The sequence below is a fragment of the Xenopus laevis genome, chromosome 6L (genome assembly GCF_017654675.1).
Source record: "Xenopus laevis strain J_2021 chromosome 6L, Xenopus_laevis_v10.1, whole genome shotgun sequence".
NCBI lineage: Eukaryota > Metazoa > Chordata > Amphibia > Anura > Pipidae > Xenopus > Xenopus laevis.
This window is the reverse complement of record NC_054381.1, coordinates 38,162,042-38,183,498: the sequence shown is the minus strand read 5'-3', so window position 1 is coordinate 38,183,498 and position 21,457 is coordinate 38,162,042.

The following is a 21,457-nucleotide window of genomic DNA, read 5'->3' as shown; positions in this document are numbered from 1 at the left end:
AATTCACTTAGGGAAATGCCGAAATTCGCCGCAAATTTGTGTCTGCCAAATTTATTGGCCCATCACTAGAAATAACCAACCACAATATACCGCAGCATTGTCCAGTCTGTACACACCAGTTAAATTATAATACAGGTATGGGACCCGTTATCCGGAAACCCATTATCTAGGAAGCTCTGAATTACAGAAAATCGGACTTCATTTTATCCAAATAATCCAAATTTTTAAAAATGATTTCGTTTTTTCTTTGTAATAATAAAACAGTACCTTGTACTCGATCCTAACTTATTAATTCTTAATGGAGCAAAACCAGCCTCTTGGGTTTATTTAGGGGCACATTTACTATGGGTCGAATATCGATATTCAAACTTCGAAGTAAAATCCTTCGACTTCAATATTCGAAGTCGAAGGATTTAAAGCAAATACTTCGATCGATCGATTCGAAGGATTTTAATCCATCGATCGAAGGATTTTCCTCCGATCAGAAAAAGCTTACAAAACTTATGGGGAATGTCCCCATAGGCTAACATTGTAGCTCGGTAGGTTTAAAGTGGCAAAGTAGGTAGTTTTTAAAGTTTTTTTTAAAGAGACAGTACTTCGACTATCGAATGGTCGAATAGTCGAACGATTTTTAGTTTGAATCATTTGATTCAAAGTCATAGTCGAAGGTCGAAGTAGCCTATTTGATGGTCGAAGTACCCAAAAAAAACCTTCGAAATTCGAAGTTTTTTTTACTTCGAATCCTTCACTCGAGCTTAGTAAATGTGCCCCTTAATGTTTACATGATTTTCTAGTAGACTTAATGCATGACGATCGAAACTATGGAAAGATCTGTTATCTGGAACACCCCAGGTCCCGAGTATTCTGAATAACAGATTCCATACCTGTACAACTCTAGTCACCCCACTTGTGCTATAAACACAGAATCCTGGTCTAATTTGCACTCCTTGTCTGCTCTGCAAAATGCTTCTGAGCTGGGTGAAAGAAGTTCAGTTTTTGCACTTTCCATGTCTTCTTCACACCCATGGGGTCATTTTGTAATAAACTGCATTAGATGAAACATGTGCGCAATGTGAAAGCTTTTTCCTAATTTTTTTAGGATATGCTCTAGTGTCCAGCAAGTACCCACCCTTAATACAAGCAAGAAGGGTTTTGTAGTGTTGGTGTTCGGTAGTGGTGAGTGGATATAATCAGTGTACAGGTATGGGATCTGTTATCTGGAAACTCGTTATCCAGAAAGCTCCAAATTGCAGGAAGTCCATCTCCCATAGACAACATTTTAAGGTATGAAGATTCTAATTACAGAAAGACCCCTTATCCAGAAATCCCCAGGTCCTGAGCATTCTGGATAACAGGTCCCATACCTGTATTTCATACTGAACAGACAACTGGGTTTGTAGTTTTATTTGTGCTTCCTTTTTTGGGCTGTTCTTTTCCAATGCTTTTTAGCCTGGTGTGCAAACCTATTTATCTCTAACATGCAGACCTGCACCTATTGGTAACAGCACCTACTGTTTGTTGACTTTAATGAATGTATATGACCCCTCCCCACACTACAATATGCACCCTTAGTATTATGAACAAAGTCAGTTGCCTGTGTTGCGGCCACACTTTGTTACACTATACAGAGGCATCAAATATCTGTACAGAAGGAAGGAAACAACTGTACCTAGATAATATCATCCACAACGCCCTATACCCTATTAACTGTGGTTCTAAACAATATGCATTTTAATTACTGTGAGTGGAAATTCTTGTTTTTAGAATTTCTGCAATTGTGTGGTTTTGCGTGTGGTTTTGTGAATTTCAGCGACTTTGTCCCCAGAGAAGTATATATGAAGGAAACGTCACGTTGGCTGTAACTTCACTTATCTAAATACAAAATTTTTCACTGAAGTTGCTGGTCATTTGAACAGTGTATATATATATATATATATATATATATATATATATATATATATATATATATATATATATATATATAGGGCATCTTCAGAAGCAGAGCACATACTGTAGGTGAAAGAGCAAAAGCTATTACAACTATAACAACTATTATAGCTATCATAGTAGTTATTTATTTTATTTTACAGTAAATTTACAAAGTTATTTTCTTTCATAAATATGTATACAGCCATATGTTACCATGAAATGCAAATGAGCAGCATATTAATGAGAATTTCAACAAGATTCTAGAAGGAGCTTAAATCTCAAGTTATTGCTGGTAAGAACCTTAAGGGCTAGTCCACACGAGGAGATTCGGGGAGATTGTGTCGCCTGGCGACTAATCGCCTCGTCTTTTGCGCGACTATCTCCCCGAACTGCCTCGGCGTTTTTCCCCATAGGCTACAATGCAAAGTCGCCTGCGCTAATGCACACGAGGCGATGCGTTTTCAATAGTCGCCCAATTGAGGCAACTTCGGGCGACTATAGAAAACGCATCACCGCGTGTGCATTAGCGCAGGCGCTTTGCATTGTAGCCTATGGGGAAAAACACTGAGGCAGTTCGGGGAGATAGTCGCGCAAAAGACGAGGCGATTAGTCGCCAGGCGACAAAATTTCCCCGAATCTCCTCGTGTGGCCTTACCCTAAAGAGCGAACTTATGCTACCACTGGGATTTTACAAATCAGCAAAATAAATACCATCATTTCCAAGGGATAAGGAGGATTAAGGAATAGAAACCATTGTAGTATATATATAAATATATACTGTATATACGTCAAAGTAGACTATAGGGCGAATGACTAAGACAAGATATGGCTTTCTATTTCACATAGGGAAGTTGATAGTGTGAGAGAACCAGAAATTCTGTTTAATAAGGGGAAGTTGACCCTGTGTAAAAAGCAGGTGTAAAAGATATGACAAACATATGGCAGGACTCAAGAGGAAGTCACATATGTTGCAGAAGAAAGGTGCCAATGGAAGACAAACTATAGAAAGCAAGTGCAATTGAATGCAATCTGCTATATTCAATACAGTGAAGCACCCAATTATGAAGGAACCCAATAAATAGCATCCACTGCAACCTGTGTGTGATGCAAAACTAAGGGCTGCTTTTAGTGAACTGTAAACTGGTTGGACACATGTTTTCTTATTGGGGATAGTTTTAGTTATGAAAATACACCCCATTAGCATCTGATTCACTTGACACAAGCCAACTTTGCTCGTGGACACAATCTTCTAAGGCAGTAGTTGCTGGACTTTTTCGATTCAGTCCTTCCTTGCAACCTTTGTTCAGAGCACCCCTTAGATCATAACAATTTTATAAACATTGTGTATCAGTCATTCTGCTATAGTACAGCAAACTCACCTCCAAATCTCACCCTATTTGATCCACAAGCTAGGGGGCCCATTCACTAAGTTCGAGTGAAGGAATAGAAGAAAAAAAACTTTGAATTTCGAAGTGGTTTTTTTGGCTACTTCGACCATTGAATGGGCTACTTCGACCTTCGACTACGACTTCGACTTCGAATCGAACGATTCAAACTAAAAATCGTTCGACTATTCGATAGTCGAAGTACTGTCTCTTTAAGAAAAAACTTTGACCCCCTAGTTCGCCACCTAAAAGCTACCGAAGTCCATGTTAGCCTATGGGGAAGGTCCCCATAGGCTTTCCAAGTTTTTTCTGATCGAAGGATAATCCTTTGATCGATTGATTAAAATCCTTCGAATCGTTCGATTGAACGATTATTCCTTCGATATTCGAAGTCGAAGGATTTTAATTTGCCAGTAGAATATCGAGGGGTAATTAACTCTCGATATTCGACCCTTAATACATCTGCCCCTAGGTGTCAGATATATATATATATATATATATATATAAATATATATATACAATATCAAAACAGGGGGGTTGTGGGAGCACTCTAAAGGCTTTAAAGTATATATATATATATATATATATATATATATATATATATATATATATATATATATATATATATATATATATATATATATATATATATATATATATATATATATATATAATAAATGCTATTGCATATGTACCCAAAACAGGGGTTATTTTGTTACAAAGTTATGATCATAAAATTGATAAGCCACCATACCACGTCAAGGTAAACCCCGAATGGCGGTCCCTAACTTGTTTTATTTATTTTTTATGTGCATTCTAGCATTACCTGTAATCAATGTCCGTTGAACGCTGTTTTTTCACTGAGGGCTAAATCCTCCCCAGCCAGCAATCAGGCTTTTAAAGGAGAGATATTCCCAAAACAAACGCCAAATTTTAAAAGCATAGGATCACCACTAGTTTAAAGGGGGGGGTATGGGGTGCTACAACCACTGAAGCTATGCCACAGCTTCCGGCTAAATATACAATATCAAAACAGGGGGGTTGTGGGAGCACTCTTAAGGCTTTAAAGTATATATATATATATAAGTATAATAAATGCTATTGCATATGTACCCAAAACAGGGGTTATTTTGTTACAAAGTTATGATCATAAAATTGATAAGCCACCATACCACGTCAAGGTAAACCCCGAATGGCGGTCCCTAACTTGTTTTCAGTGAAAAAACAGCGTTCAATGGACATTGATTACAGGTAATGCTAGAATGCACATAAAAAATAAATAAACAAGTTAGGGACCGCCATTCGGGGTTTACCTTGACGTGGTATGGTGGCTTATCAATTTTATGATCATAACTTTGTAACAAAATAACCCCTGTTTTGGGTACATATGCAATAGCATTTATTATACTTATATATATATATATATACTTTAAAGCCTTTAGAGTGCTCCCACAACCCCCCTGTTTTGATATTGTATATATATATATATATATATATATATATATATATATATATATATATATATATATACTCACGAAAATGCTGCTGCACACCAGGATTTATTGTGAAAAGTTAATCCTTTATTTGATCGACGTTTCGGTCCTCACCTTGGACCTTTATCAAGATACATCAGCAGACAAGTGAAAATAATTTATAGACTCACCCACCATACACCCACCACCAAACCACGCCCCTGTTGCAGGTGTGTGTGTTAATCATTAAGTGAACCTTCATTCAAATGACATGTGATTTCCAAAAAATTTTTTTTTGGTCTGTAAAAGAATACAAAACACACAATATTATATAAATAGTTTAAAGTGCAACCTATAAAACCATTAAAATGTTAAAAAACATACAGTATAAAGCATGTCATATAAATGTTAAAAACAATCGCGGTGACAATAAATATCTGAAAATAGGCTAGAACGTAAAACTTAAATTACATAATAATTTCTATGCCTATTGTTACTATCTGTTATCAAGGAAAGGAGTAAAAGAGCAATATTCATTTAATCCTCGTGGGGCCACAGTGTCCAATGTTTTTATCCAATAAACTTCTTTTTGTAGTAACATACGGTCCCAATCACCACCCCTCCTCGGTTCAGGTACTGAATCAATGCCCATAAATCTCAAAGTGGGTAATCTATGACCTTTCAACAAAAAATGTTTAGATAGGGGAAGATCTGAATTACCCGACTCAAATGCTCTTTTAATAGAGGACACCTTTGAACGCTTTAAACAGCGAGGGTATGACCATTTTGCTCTATCTAAGTCGTTGTCCCAAGCACGTGAATATATGGAACGTGAGGGCACCCAGCCAAAGAAAAATGTTTCCACTACACAGGATCGTTTCATTTTGACGTCCTGTTATACATCAGGCTCTACCACAATTAAATCCATAGTGGACAAACATTGGCCCACCATACAGAGTGATAAAAAGTTGTCCAAGTCCCTGACAGGGAGACCAATGTGGGGTTTTAAGCGGGGCCCTAACTTAAGGGATTTACTAATGAAGACAGATCCAGTTAACTGTTATGATACAAACAATGGTGTTTTGAATAAGCTCAAAAAAGGCTGCTACAAATGTGCAGGGTGCACCACGTGTAGAAACATGACAGCAGGGAAAACCTTTCGCCATCCTCATTCTGGTAAAGAATTTCACATAAAACATCGTATCACTTGTACAACCACACATGTTATTTATATTATAACTTGCCCCTGTGGTTTAACATATGTGGGTAAAACTCAGAACACTTTGAGAGAGAGAATGGGTAATCATAGGTCCTCTATTAAAAGAGCATTTGAGTCGGGTAATTCAGATCTTCCCCTATCTAAACATTTTTTGTTGAAAGGTCATAGATTACCCACTTTGAGATTTATGGGCATTGATTCAGTACCTGAACCGAGGAGGGGTGGTGATTGGGACCGTATGTTACTACAAAAAGAAGTTTATTGGATAAAAACATTGGACACTGTGGCCCCACGAGGATTAAATGAATATTGCTCTTTTACTCCTTTCCTTGATAACAGATAGTAACAATAGGCATAGAAATTATTGTGTAATTTAAGTTTTACGTTCTAGCCTATTTTCAGATATTTATTGTCACCGCGATTGTTTTTAACATTTATATGACATGCTTTATATGTTTTTTAACTTTTTAATGGTTTTATAGGTTGCACTTTAAACTATTTATATAATATTGTGTGTTTTGTATTCTTTTACAGACCAAAAAAAAATTTTTTGGAAATCACATGTCATTTGAATGAAGGTTCACTTAATGATTAACACACACACCTGCAACAGGGGCGTGGTTTGGTGGTGGGTGTATGGTGGGTGAGTCTATAAATTATTTTCACTTCTCTGCTGATGTATCTTGATAAAGGTCCAAGGTGAGGACCGAAACGTCGATCAAATAAAGGATTAACTTTTCACAATAAATCCTGGTGTGCAGCAGCATTTTTCGTGAGTGAATATTGTAATCTCTGTATTGCACCCAGGTATGTAATTTCTTATGTGTGTGCCCTAACCTTCCATTGCATATATATATATATATATATATATATATATATATATATATATATACACAGTATATATAGGAGTCCAAATAGACATATTACTTAAGTCTTACCGTAAATGGTCAAAACACTGTTGGTTGCAAATGTATTATGACCCCCCCCCCCCATTGCTTACAATTGCTTGCCTTAGACTCTGGGCCAATGTTTCTGAAAATTACCCATCCCAGGGCACTATTCTATGTCCCAGAAATCATCTGCACTCTCCTAAATAGCACGCATACCCAGTAGAGTAAAATCGGATATTTAAATATCATTTTTTTTATTTTACGGCAAATGTAGACTGTAAAGAGGATCACACACACAGCATAAGTAACACTGTTAGCATTCATTTTGCTTGGCGCAAACCAGCTTTGACTATGGACACAATTCTCTAGGTCAGTAGATGTTGAATTTTTTAACTTAAGCCCTAGCATGCATGTGCAGTAGAGTAGATATCCAAACTTTAAATGCATGGTTCACATTTTGACTCTACTGTGGACAGCAAAGAGGGCCACAGGGAAATCAGCAGAGACGGCATTGCTCAAGGGATAATACCCCAAGCCAGTGCATTTTTCAGCAATGAGAGGTGCAAATAGGTTAAAGGTGAATGATTATATTCACTGTGTCAATTCATTCTCAGTTTTAAATATAAATATACTTTATATATATATATAACGATGTTTACAATGGGTCCTTATGTTGAGAAAATGCTATCTTGTTTTTTTGTGTTTGTTACAATTTTACTTATGTATTTTTAATCACCCCTCATTAACTTTACTTTATCACTGTATCTCTGAAAGCATGTAAAATGCAACCAGCTGGATAAATACCTTTTTGGGCTCATGTAACGTCCCCCTTTGGCACTCCAGTGGCACAATATCCATGCCAAGTGAAAAAAAAAAGCAAATGTAATGCAGTGTACTTGCAAGAATAAACACAGAATTGTGTCTGTTTTTAATATCTGCTTCAAAGGCTAGTGAACTGACTCATTTTGAAACCAGAAGTCCTTCTAATTTTAAGTTGATGGATATATATACTGTATTCATTTTTTTCTTATGAAGTTCTTCCAGCCTGGGAATTGAAATCTTGAAGATGTTTTAGTCTAATACAAGGGTGCTGCTTCCATGAGGTTAGATGAGATTCTTGGCTCAGGCAACAGTGCCCAGTGGGTTATGATGAACGGCACAAAGTCGCTCCTAGTAAATTTTAGAACTGAAATTCCAATTTATAAGTGATGATAATTGTGATGTGGCCTCTCCTTGCATTGGAAAAGTCTAATATAGTACAAAAGGAGATTGAAAAAGATTATTGGGTTTATCCATGTTTTGCATTATTTATTAAAAATGATCCCAAAAACATGTATAACAATAATAGTTCTGCAAACTACAGAGTATATATATTAGAATCTAAGGGAGTTATTTACTAAAATCCGAATGCAAAAATCACGAAAAATTTGTGTTAAAAGCATGAATTTTTCAGAATTTATTAAACCCCGAGGATAGAAAAGTCAGATTCAAAAAATACGTCATCTCAGACCTGTCGAGGTTGCATATAAGTCAATGGAAGAAGTCCCAATGATTTTTTGATGTGCGCTGAGTTTCGTGCAATAACCCGAAGTTTTCTGAGTTTTCGGGTGAAAGCAAATTTTCCGCAAAGCAAATTTTCGGGAAAATGGAATAATAAATAAGAGTTAAGTCCGAGCTGATTTGATCTGAGTTTTGTAGCAGAAAATATTGAGATAAATTTGGACTTTGATAAATAACCCCCTAAATATCTTGATGTGTTCAATCTGAGGGCCTGATTTTACTACCAATTTAGGATGTAACAATATATTTTCCATGCTGGAACAATTTGCGGTAAGTGTCTGAGTCCATGCAGTTTGCATCAGCAAGGATTTGCATGAATGATCGTGCTCAGCACTAAGCACTGATGTCTAATAGAAAAGAAGGATTTTCTCTAGAATATATATTTTTCAGTGGAGCACTCTCCTTAATGCAGTTTTCATAAAGAAAGTTCAGAACAGGTGTTTAAAAGGTATAACATTAAGAGATGTATTAAAGTTGTTTTTTTCCATGAAAATTTGATTATTCAAGTTTTTTGGAGGTCAAAACCCACATTTTCAGGTTTTAAAAAAATCTAATGATTCGAGTTTTTTGTTTTATATAAAACTCGAATATTCAAGATTTATTATACCCTGAATCTGAAAATAGCTCGAATCCAAAAAATCCCACCTAAAACCTGTCAAGGTCATGTTGAAGTCAATAGCAGAGGTCCCTTGATCCATTTGAAGAGATTAACAGCCTGTTTTATATTTGGGATTTTTGGCTGAAAACTCGATTGGAAAACTCGATTCGATCAATTCAAGTTTTTTTCTGTGGAAAACGTAATCAGTTTGAGTTTTTGGGTTGCGGAACTCGACCTCGCACATTCAGGCTTTTGCCATTTAAAGTTTTTTCTTAAATAAGATACCATTCAAGTTTCGAGGTCATTCAAGGTAAAAAAAAATTGATAAATAACCCCCTAACTCCTCTGTCAGAACAATAGAAAGGCAAACACAGATGACCCCTCCTGCTATCCATCTGTTCGGTCACCAGCTGATTGATCGGATAGCAGAGGAGGTCACAAAGTGTATAACATTGGCTTCACTACATCCCCTGCCACTGCACTATACACTCACCCACATGGTGCATCGGCAGATTACATTTTCAATTCATCATTTCACATGGATTGGTATGTGTATGGAAAGCTTTACTTTCACATGAGTCCATGCTAAAAGCATGCATATACTTAATTCTATGTTTGAGGAAACGCTGCATCTAGTGAGGGAGTTATAAAATATTCAAGTTAATCTTTTTTTATTTTAAAAAATGCTTCAATTGCCTAATATTTGAGAAAAAAGTATCTTTTATCTCTCACTTTCATGCTGTCTAGCACAGCTTTTATTTAATGGACAGCACAGATTTCATTATTATTTGGGTTAGTGGGACATATGATTAGGTGTAAACATTTTAGAGCAGCACTTTGTATTGTCATTTTTAATTATTGTCAAATGTTCCCTTTTCACGTCTATGTAGGGAGAGGATTTACAATAAAGGGGGATGTCATGTGAAAGATCATTGCCAGGAGCCACCATGTTGCTTTCAGTTTTGATTGCTACAGAATGTTGTTGAATTTACAATATTCAGTTTCACACAGTATGCCACTTTAAAATGTTGCCTCGGGTACGGAACACATCTGCTGGAGTCTGAGAACAATGGCAGTGCCATGTTTTGACCAGACAAAGGACCAGTAGAGAAATATCCCATAGAAATCCTGCCTAGAGCACACGGAGAAGTAAAATGACAGCTCTGTTGATGTGCAAACAAAAATCATGATTTGGCATTTTCCTGATGGAATTTGAAGAATGAAAACAGCGGAAATACACAACTCCCAGCATAGGTGGTGTCTCTCAGCTGTCACTTCACGCTTTCAGCAGCAAACAATTGATTACTTATACCTTTATGTACTATTATTTTCTTCTGACAAAAGAGTGTGAGGCAAAGCACAATATTCTCTAGGGGTCATTTAATTTCCAATTCAGTGCTAGGTGCAGAGGAGCGTAAGACCCCAGAAACAGTTCTGTCAGTTTCTGAATGTTTTTCCCATGTGTGTGGGTTTCTTGTGGGTGCTCCAGTTTCCTCCCTCAGTTTATTAACATAGAGGCAGTTTAATTGGGTCCTCAAAGGGACCTCATGGGCCCCACTAATCCAAGCCCTCTCCCCCTGCACTATGGAAACCCTTCCAGATGCATCATGGGTCAGGGGACACATTGCACTTGGGGGTGTCTGCGCAGCCTCATTTCTCAGACGGCTGCACTACATGTGCAATATAATGTAATACATTTTAAGTTTTTTGTAAATATGATGGCAATCGAGAAAAAACTGCAGTCGATTTCAATCAAGTTTTTTTTTCCAGAGTTCGAAGAAACCAGAAATTCATATTTTTAGTAAATCTGCCTCCTAGTGTTCTAGACAACACCAGTTCTTACCAGCTGTCCTTAATTTACAGAATAGCTATTGGCAAATGTATACATGTATGCATAAACATTTCTAAGAAATAACGGTAGGTTAAATCCTACTTTTTCTTTTTTAAATTAGTCTTATAAGACTATTAAACATACACTGAGGTACACAGAATGTCTTATGTTTCACAGTCGTAATAAATGAAGATCTGGTGCAGGGCATTGCAAATTTTTTTTATATACTTGACTCTTAGGGGCAGACTTACTAAGCTCGAGTGAATTTTCGAAGTTAAAAAAGTTCGAATTTCTAAGTAATTTTTTGATACTTCGACCATCGAATAGGATACTATGACTTTGAATTTACTTAGACTTCGATTCAAAGTAAAAATCGTTTGAATATTCGACCATTTGATAATCGAAGTACTGTCTCTTTAAAAAGACCTTCGACCTCATACGTCGCCAAATTAAAGCTACCGAAGTGCAATGTTAACCTATGGGGACCTTCTTAAGCACTTTTCTAAGTTTTTTTTTATCGAATAGAAATCCTTCAATCGATCGCTAAAAAATCTTTCGAATTGTTCGATTCAAACTATTTAATTGTTCGATTGACTGATTTCTATTAGATCGTTCGATCGATCTAATACGCTAAAAATCCTTCGACTGCGATATTCGAAGTTGAAGGATTTAAATTCAAGGGTCGAATTTCGAAGTTTTTTTAACTTCAAAATTTGACCCTTAGTAAATCTGCCCCTTATTGTATAACAGTTGGGGGCCCATTTACTTAGCTCGAGTGAAGGAATAGAGGAAAAAAACTTCGAATTTCGAATGTTTTTTTTGGCTACTATCGACCATCAAATGGGCTACTTCGACCTTCGACTTCGAATCGAACGATTCAAACTAAAATTCGTTCGACTATTCGACCATTCGATAGTCGAAGTACTGTCTCTTTAAGAAAAAACTTCGACCCCCTAGTTCGCCACCTAAAAGCTACCAAAGTCAATGTTAGCCTATGGGGAAGGTCCCCATAGGCTTAGCAATCTTTTTTTGGTCGAACAAAAATCGTGCGATCGATGGATTAAAATCCTTCAAATCGAACGATTCGAAGGATTTAATCGTTCGATCGCCCGATTTTTAGTTCGATCGAATGAATAGCGCTAAATCCTTCGACTTCGAAGCATTTAACTTCGACAGACGAATATCGAGACTTAATTAACCCTCGATATTAGACCTTAAGTAAATTTTTTTAGAAAAAACTAAAAAGGTAAGGACCATGGAAAGATTTTTGCCAGAAAATCTAATTGAATTAAGATTGTAAACCCATATCAGAAATATATTTTATGTTACCTCATTGATAGTTTAGGTTTTTAATCCATTGACCAAAAAGTCTAAAAATATTAATTTATAGAATTTCTGCTGCAAAGTGAATATTCTCTGTATATGTATAGAAGTATTCCGTATTCTGCTGATTATCATGGCTACTTTTAAGAATACACTGTTAACTAGATGTGTTTCTTTGTATAGGGCTTTGGAAGTGACAAACACACTTTTTAGTGTTAATGCACTTCCGGTTGAATAGACTGCTACAGAAACGTTAATGTTCCCTATGGATCTAGAATCTGTCTCTTAAGGGCTGTCTCTTCTCAGCTGAGCCCTTGCCTGTATCTTGTCCCCAAATGACTGGCAGTAATTTGAATTCCTTTGACAGGAATATTTTTTAGTCTGTGCCTCTAGGTGGAGGAAGCCTGCTCTGGGGGAGATGAGTAAGTGCTTTTAGTTGTCAAGATGAAGAGTTAAGTATCCTAAGCTATTGACGATATTATCCAGGATTAGTTTAGGGTTGTGCAGACATACAGTATCTCTTGTAGGGGCTGCCATGGGGTATGGGTCCTAAACATCTAACTTCACACTACAATTTTTTTCTCTTTGTCTAAAGAAATGTGTTGAACAACAAGTATTGGACCTGTAATCCAGAATGTTAGGGACCTGGGTTTTTCTGAATAAATCTTCTTTCTATAATTTGGATCCATACCTTTAGTCTACTAAAAAAAACGTTTTATTTAAACATTAATTAAACCCAAAAGGTTTGCTTTGCTTCCAATAAGGATTAATTCTATTTTAGTTGTGCTCAAGCACAAGGTGCTGTTTTATTATTACAGAGAAAAAGGAAATCATTTATAAATTATTTGCATAAAAGGGAGTCTATGATAGATGGCCTTCCCGTAATATAGATCTTTCTGGATAATGGGTTTCCACATAATGGCTTGAATATCTGTAAAAAAAATGGAAAACAGGAACAAAAAATGCAGGTACTCTGAAGCCAACACTATAATGAAGCTAAATGCTCAGTACGTGATCTGTGCTGTTTTGGTGCCTACTGGAAACTTGGGCAACGAAACTAAAGGCAAAATGATCTAGTAAGAAAAAAAGACACGGCTGTGCTATATAATAAGGCATAATTACATCCTCAATAGCCGAGAGGACATCAGAGCTTTGTTGGAACCCCAGGCACAATAGCTGGATCACAATACTGACAACCACATCAGAGAAAAGGGGGGGGTGAGATGTCGGTAACCAAAGATGTCTCTGCCTGTTAACATCCAGTTCATTCCATAATATTTCACATAAAGTGCTTAGGCTTCATCTATCCGTATGGATTTAGAAGTCTTTTACAAAAAGTATAGAAATTTAACGGAAGTAAATAAAATGTCATTTATTTACCCACAGATTCAGCTGAAATCTCAAAGGCACTTGGCAATGACACACAGCAAAGGGACCTCATGTCATCAAAATTTCATATCCAAGAATAGAAATTCATATATAATTCATTGTGCTCTTGCACAGCGAAAATACAGTAATGCAATACTAAAGTCTAAGGCAGATTGTTTTTTCCCGAAATGTGTTTTTTTAAATTTGTTTAAGGAAAATTGAGTGTTCATATATAGCAACTTACAAAGCTTTTTCTATCTATTATCTATCTATCTATCTATCTATCTATCATCTATCTATCATCAATCATCTACATATCTTCTATCTGTCTATAATCTATCTATCTATCTATCTATCATCAATCATCTACATATCTTCTGTCTATCATCTATCTATCTATCTATCTATCTATCTATCTATCTATCTATCTATCTATATCTATCTTCTTTCTCTCGCCAAATATATCTCCATATCAGTCTGTGTCTTGTTTATTTATTATTTACATGTTTGTGAATAACAGCTGCACAATACACATAATACAGGCACAGACCTAATACTGGTACACACCATGCTAAGTATTCCACCTCACAGCACCAGTAGTATTCATTTGGCCCATTCATGCCTAAGATTCACTACCCAATGGGATTAGAACACAGAAGCAAAAAATATTGGATATTCTGCATTTGGTTTTCATCCCTGTTGGTAAAAATCAGCAGGGATGATTAAGACCATTGCCACTGAAAGATAGTATATACTGGTACCCTCAGCATGGTACAGGTATGGAATCTGTGAGAATGAACAGGAAAATATGGAACCCCTTAATTAGTAGCTAATTAATTAAGTAGTTATATGCCGAGGTCTGACTGTGGTCAGAAATAATTGCAAAATATTAGAAAAAAGAGAAAAGAACCCCACATATAACCAATAAAATTATAAAGTAAAATATAAAGTTGATATGGTGCAATTCCTAGGTGAGTAAAGTGCTAATGCAATAAATAATAAGGATTACTTAAAATTTCATGAAATATCTAAAAGTTGATTTATAATGTTAATGACCAAAAAATGTGGGTGGGTTGATAAAATCAAAACATAGCTTCAATCCATAGAAAAAGTTTACTAAGAAAATAGGAAAAATTGGATGGAGGGTGGAGCTGTGCCAAAAACTAACTGCCTGATCGTTTTCTAAGGCCTGGGACACCACAAAGTAGGAGGCAGGACAGGGTAACCGGGACTGTGGCCTTGATATATTAGAGCTTACAAAAGCAGCTCTATCAGCGAAAGACAGTCAACATGACCTATAGGTAACTTTTAATGTACATTCATATTTTGAAAAGTAGTTTTTTAGCGCCAGTATCAATTTAAATCCGAATAATTTGTTTGATTTTAAATTTGCTTTTTGGTAAACAATGGTTAAAACCAATTGGATTGTTTTACCAGCAATACAGATGTATTTTATTTAAGATAAATTTGAGATAAGTTGAGTTGAGATAAAGCTGAGATAAAGAACAAGTTGAGATAGAGAACAAGGTATTGTTTTATTATTTAAAAAAAATTGGATTATTTGATATTTGAGAATATTGGAGATGGTCATCCCATAATTTGGAACTTTCTAGATAACAGGTTTCCAGATAATGGATCCCATACCTGTAGTCACACAAGAGGCTGCCAGTGTTGCATTGCCTGTTTACAAAATGTCATTTATTAAGAATTTTAAAATCTTTATCAGCAAAAATATTCCAAAAAAATATTTGCTAGATCAAAAGTCATTGGAATTGTGGGGTGTATTGTATTCCTACATTGACAAGCTACTTTTACTTTCTTCTTGATGGAAAGTTTTACAAATGGGCATATCCAGTAATTATGGAAACTGGGGAAGAGCATTGAAGTTGAAACTATTACAGCTTTGGCACATTATAGATTTTAATATGCATACCAATGTTTGTACCAGAGATGCTCAGGACTATTGGCAGTAGGATTTCCTTGATAATGGGGTACAGGTATTGGACTATATGGAAAACGATTATCCAGAAAGCACCAAATTATGGGAAGGCCATCTCTCATAGACTACATTTTAGTCAAATAATTCAAACTTTTAAACTTTTATTTCCTTTTTCTCTGTAATAATAAAACAGTATCTTGTACTTGATCCCAACTAAGAAATAATCAATTCTTATTAGAAGCAAAACAATCCTATTGGGTTTTTTAATGTTTAAATTATCTTTTAGTAGGCTAAAGGTCCCAGGCATACTGGATAACAGGTTCCATGCCTGTACTTGGTATTTAACCTCGTATCTTTCCATAATGAGCTTGGCAGTGCTCTCCTATTTTTTCAGCATTCCTTAAAATGCAGGCTTGAAAGTTTGAAATACTTACTGTTCACTCTAAATGGTCACAAGACATACAGACATGCATGTGGAGATTAAATATGGATGCCATATTATTCAGCTCATTAATAATTACAACCATGATTTCTGGTTTATATAAGGCATGGAAGAAAACCTCTAAATCTCTCTAGAATAAGCAGACTCTTTTAATGTATAAGGCTTATGAAAAATGCAGTTTCCCTCTGCAAAGAAAATTGGGCCTGGGGGTGCACATGAGTGTGTGAACTATAGATGGCTTTGGTAGTTTACACTGTTCTTTACCTATATTTCTAAAAATAGCACATTACTAAAGTGGAAGTGTGATCAGCTCCTATATATTTAAAAGGGGGAATATATTTACGCAAAGGTAGGAATAAAGATACAATAATTAAATACATTTGTATGAATCCATTGAGAATTTCCGGTGGCTACTGGCAATTTGTGATGTGATATGCAAATCAAATTTTCAGATGTGTGATAATTTAGACATTAAGAAACAGTCAATATTCTCCAGCCTCCATAGTTCATTACCATCTATGTCTTGTAAAAGAATTGATTACAAGCAGCAGCTTGTCATTCTAAGAGGAACTATTATCTGACATGAGCTACTCACCACTCCATTTTATAGGGCAAAATAAGGCAAAATCGCAAAAATCAGACCTAGGAGCTTGGACGAGTTTTTTTTATTTTAATTATGAGATAAATGTAGATTTTAGTAAATAACCCCTTAAGTGTCTGAACCTTCAGTTCTCTCGTAATGTGTGGGATTACTATTGTGACAACACAACATTAGTAGGGTAAACTAACATGTCTTAATTTTCCCATTGCCTTTGTATATCATTTAATTATTGCCATTAATTTGACGTTATTAATTATGACTATATGAAGGATCAGACTGGGCCGGTGGGACACCGGGAGAAAACCCGGTGGGCCCCAACCCTTATGGGCCCCCTTCCGGCCTAGACCCGCTCCCCAATAACCTGGCCCATCAGCGAGGCGCATATTTCATGCGTTTGCACATGCGTGGATTTCAGGCATTCGTTCATGTGTGTGATAGGGGTGCGATAGGGGCCCCCGGTGACTGCAAGGAGGGCCCTTCGCTATGCAGTCCGAGTGGGCCCCCAGTGTGCCAGTCCGATCCTGGCTGTATGGTATTCAGTGTTCCTAGGGGCACTCAAATATATGATTTAATATAATAATATAGTATGTAAGGCTCCATTTTTACACTATATTTCTAATACTGAATTACTACACTTCTGTCCTTCCCAAGACTTTTTTTCTCACTCACTTCTATTCTGACATCACAGAAAATCCTCCACACATCACTTTTCTTTATTTAAAATAAAATTTTTCTCTGTTACCTTTGGGTAACAATACATTAGTCACTATAGTAGTCAGCCATTGTCTCTGTGTCCTGAGATTACAATACTCCCTGACTGTGCTAGTATAAATGTGTCGTTCTTGCTGCTTGTATTACTCCCACAGCATAGACTGACGTTGCTTTCACCACAGACAGGATATTTCTTTTATAAACAACAACATTCCTTTGTGCCTTAAAATGTAAATGGATTAAGATCCATTTACTATATGTGATTTTAAATGTTAGATTTAAAGTTTCTTTTCCTCTTGCGAAGCATCTATTTCACAGTGACCTGAATGACTTGGTATTTTGACGCTGGTAAAAATATTTTCCATAAAAATACTTCCTGCTATTAGAAAAGATTATCTTTCCTCTATGTAGAAAAAGTTGGACAGTACTGCTCAGGCTTATTACAACCTACTGTTCATGCCAATGCAGCTTTGCAGCTCTAATCTTGCCTTATATAGTCACTATTGCGATATAAATATGTATATCCACTTCAATACTATAAATTCTATTGCAATGATACCCCTTATAGTTCTTTTCAGTAATCCCATGAGGACTTTGAATTGTCTGTTTCTACTGTATAAATTTTAAAAAAATCCATCCTTCAGCTAAACGGGCTAATATTATTTAAGGACAATGCTATTCGCTCACACCACTGTTTGTTACCCAATTTTTCAGATGCCTGTTTGTACAATGCTGCATATTCTAATAGAGATCTATAAATAAAGTTATACATACATTATGGGGCAGATTTATCAAGGGTCGAATTTTGAAGTTAAAAATATTTCGAAATTTGACCAACGAATTTAAATACTTCGACTTCGAATATCATAGTCAAAGTTTTTTTCTTTGAATTTGGGTATTCTGCGGTTGAAGTAAAATCGTTTGATTGAACAATTAAATCCTTCGAATCAAATCTGGCGAAGTATTGAAGTCGAAATTTTTTTTGAAGAGACAGTACTTCGATTATCGAATGGTCGAATATTCGAACGATTTTACTTCAAATCTAATTCGAAGTCGAAGACGCAGTATCCTATTCGATGGTCGAAGTTTCCAAAAAAATTACATTGAATTTCGAATTTGTGTACTTCGAAAATTCCCTCTAATTCACTTCTACCCTTGATTAATCTGCCCCTAAATGTGTTTTTGCACCTTACCTGGCATTTAAACTTTTGTCTGTTTGTTATCTGTACTGTTTAGCCTAGCAACCAGGCAGCGATTAGAATGACAGAGTGAATGGTATTTAGGAAAGGAGAACAACAAGTAACAAACAGTGAATATCCACTTTAAAAAGTTCCTATAAAAATTAGTGTAAATTACATGAGTTCAACATGACAATTTATTTTTGTTGGGTTACATTATCCAGGCACAGTACTGTTCTTATTTTAACTCTATTGGTAAAGCTAAATATAGTAGAAATCCTGCCAAAACAAAGACAATGATGTGTATAAAACTGCCATTGTGCCAGGAAACTGGTATAAATATGTAATAAAAAAAGGAAAGAATTTTGTAACTTGGGTTGGTTTTTTAAAGTTTTATCTTCATTGCTACAGTAATTGCATTAAAGCAAGTTTGTGATATTTTCAGCCAGGAAAACTGTACTTCGTGATCACATAAACGTTTCCTTCTCTATACGCCCAATGCTTTATAAAAAGCAACAACAGATCCAATTAACAGAAAAATGATAAACATAATGTATGGCAGTTAGGAAGTCATTTTTAAGTTCGTATCATCCCCAAGGCTTTTATATTTTATAAAATTGTCTATGGAAGCAGATTCTCATCTGTAATTTAAATCTAAGTGGGAAAATACAATTGCAATTCTGAAAATCCAATGCGAGCTTGGGCAGGTGTAGATGTTATTGATCTGCTTTCATACAATGTTTTGTTTAATAATACATGTTTACATGCATCTGACACTATAAAGTGTATGTCTCTGCCCACTCAGAGAAGGACCTAATAGAAATGTTAGGACTATGTTTATGTATGTGTTGAGCATCACTATGCACAGCAGTGCTTTACATATCAACTACACACTGCAAATTGCTTGTAACTTGAATGAGATGCAGCTCCATGGGTTATTATATAAGAAGTCTCATGCATGCACTGTGGGTTTCAACCTCCCATAGCTACCAACAGCGTAGTAACTCCATAAGGTGGTCAAACAAGGGCAGATATTAGTGTTATGCAACTAGACAGATATTTTACTTTGTGACATTCATCATACATGGGCCAAAAGAATTGAATGTAGACACTTTCACTTCTACATCTGCTGATGCATCATTCAAATATGAAGAATAGTTGAATTTTTAGTTTGGGTAGACTTACTTCAAACCTGATGTGCACATGCATACTCAGAGTGGTAGCCACTAAGGTTTAAATCTGCCAGTTTACCCATCACAGCTTGTACATGTATCATATCCTTATGAAGAAGCCAGCAGAAACAAAAGAGGGTTATCCTGATATAACTGGGTACTCTGCCATCTAAAAAATGGAAGTAATAGGCAAGTTTCAGGTACAGGTAAGGGATATGTTATCCAGAAAGCTCTGAATTCCAGAAAAGCTGTCTCACAAAAAAATCCAAATTTTTAAGAAGGATTTCCGTTTTATCTGTAATAATAATAAAACAGTACATCGTACCTGATCCAAACTAAGATATAATAAATCCTTATTGGAAGCAAAACCAGCCTATTGGGTTTATTTAATTTTTACATGGATTTCTAGTAGCCTTAAGGTATGGGCCCCATGCCCAAAACCTGTATTGCAAAACCAGTCAAATATTGGTTTATTGGTTGTACAGGGGATAACAAAAAATATCACTATACGTGTTTCCCTTTCAGTAGAAAAGGTGAATGGAGGATAATGGTCTGTAAAATCCTAAGTGGGGTCCCAAGAAGCAGGTCACTGTTAGGCCTGAACCGCTGAAAGCCAAAGTATTGTTCATCAACAGTAAACGTTGCTTCGATATTTCCTGGCCTGACTACAGTGTTATTTATAGGTATAGAACCAATTAATCTTCTTTGTTAGTTGTTGGCTATAAAACACTGCATGTGTTTTATTTAATTTTTTTGACTGCATAGACGTATTGAATATACAGTAAGGGACAGATTTATCAAGGGTCAAATTTCGAGGGTTAATAAACCCTCGAATTCGACCCTCAAAGTTAAATCCTTTGAATATCGAATTCGAAGGATTTAGCGCAAATGCTTCAATCGAAAGATTAATAAAATAATAAAAATCGATACGAACGATTTTAAGCGATCGATCGAAGGTTTTCTATTCGATCAAAAAAAGCTTAGAAAAGTGCTGGGGAAGGTCCCCATGGGCTAACATTACACCTCGGTAGGTTTAAAGTGGCGAAGTATGAAGTCAAAGTATTTTTGAAAGAGATGAATGATTTTTACTTTGAATCGTTCAAATCATTCGATTGAATTCGATCGAATTTGACCAATTCGATGGTCGAAGTACCCAAAAAAATACGAAATTCAAATTTTTTACCATTCGAATTCTTCACTCGAGCTTAGTAAATCTGCGCCTCAGTGTATCATGGGTTATAACCAAAAGCATGTTTTGCCTAACATCAATGCACTTATTTCCACACCCACAGCATGGTAAGGCAAGAATGTATGACTGCCACACTGATAACATTACCTTCACAAAACCTCAGTGACTAAATGCAGTTACTCAGATGGGAACCCGACATGCCCTTTCTTAAATAACAGACCTACTTTTGCAAAGCCTCAGCATAATTCTCAGCAATACGCCCACTGTACCTGGTTAAAATGAGCGGCTAATCCAGCAAGGTGTGGGCTTAGAGCCCCAGATATCTTTGAGAGCAGCATCACTTTCATTGCTGCTACACACCGTATCAGTAGAGGGGGAGATCCCTTTCCGAGATTGAGAGTCTGTTCATTTACATCTTGAAGACATATTTATCATGTGTACTAAGAGCTGCCTGGCTGTTTCCTTTCTACTGTCTTAGTCCTCTGTGGCTGAGATTTTGGCAAATTTTATAGTAAAACAAGTTAAAGGCAAGCTAATAACACCTGACTCATTCTCTGCAACATTTTCCCAGGATATTTTTCTAAAGCAAAATAAGCACAAATTCTGGGAATGTTTCTTAAAGGGGTGGTTCAAATGCTTAGTATATTATA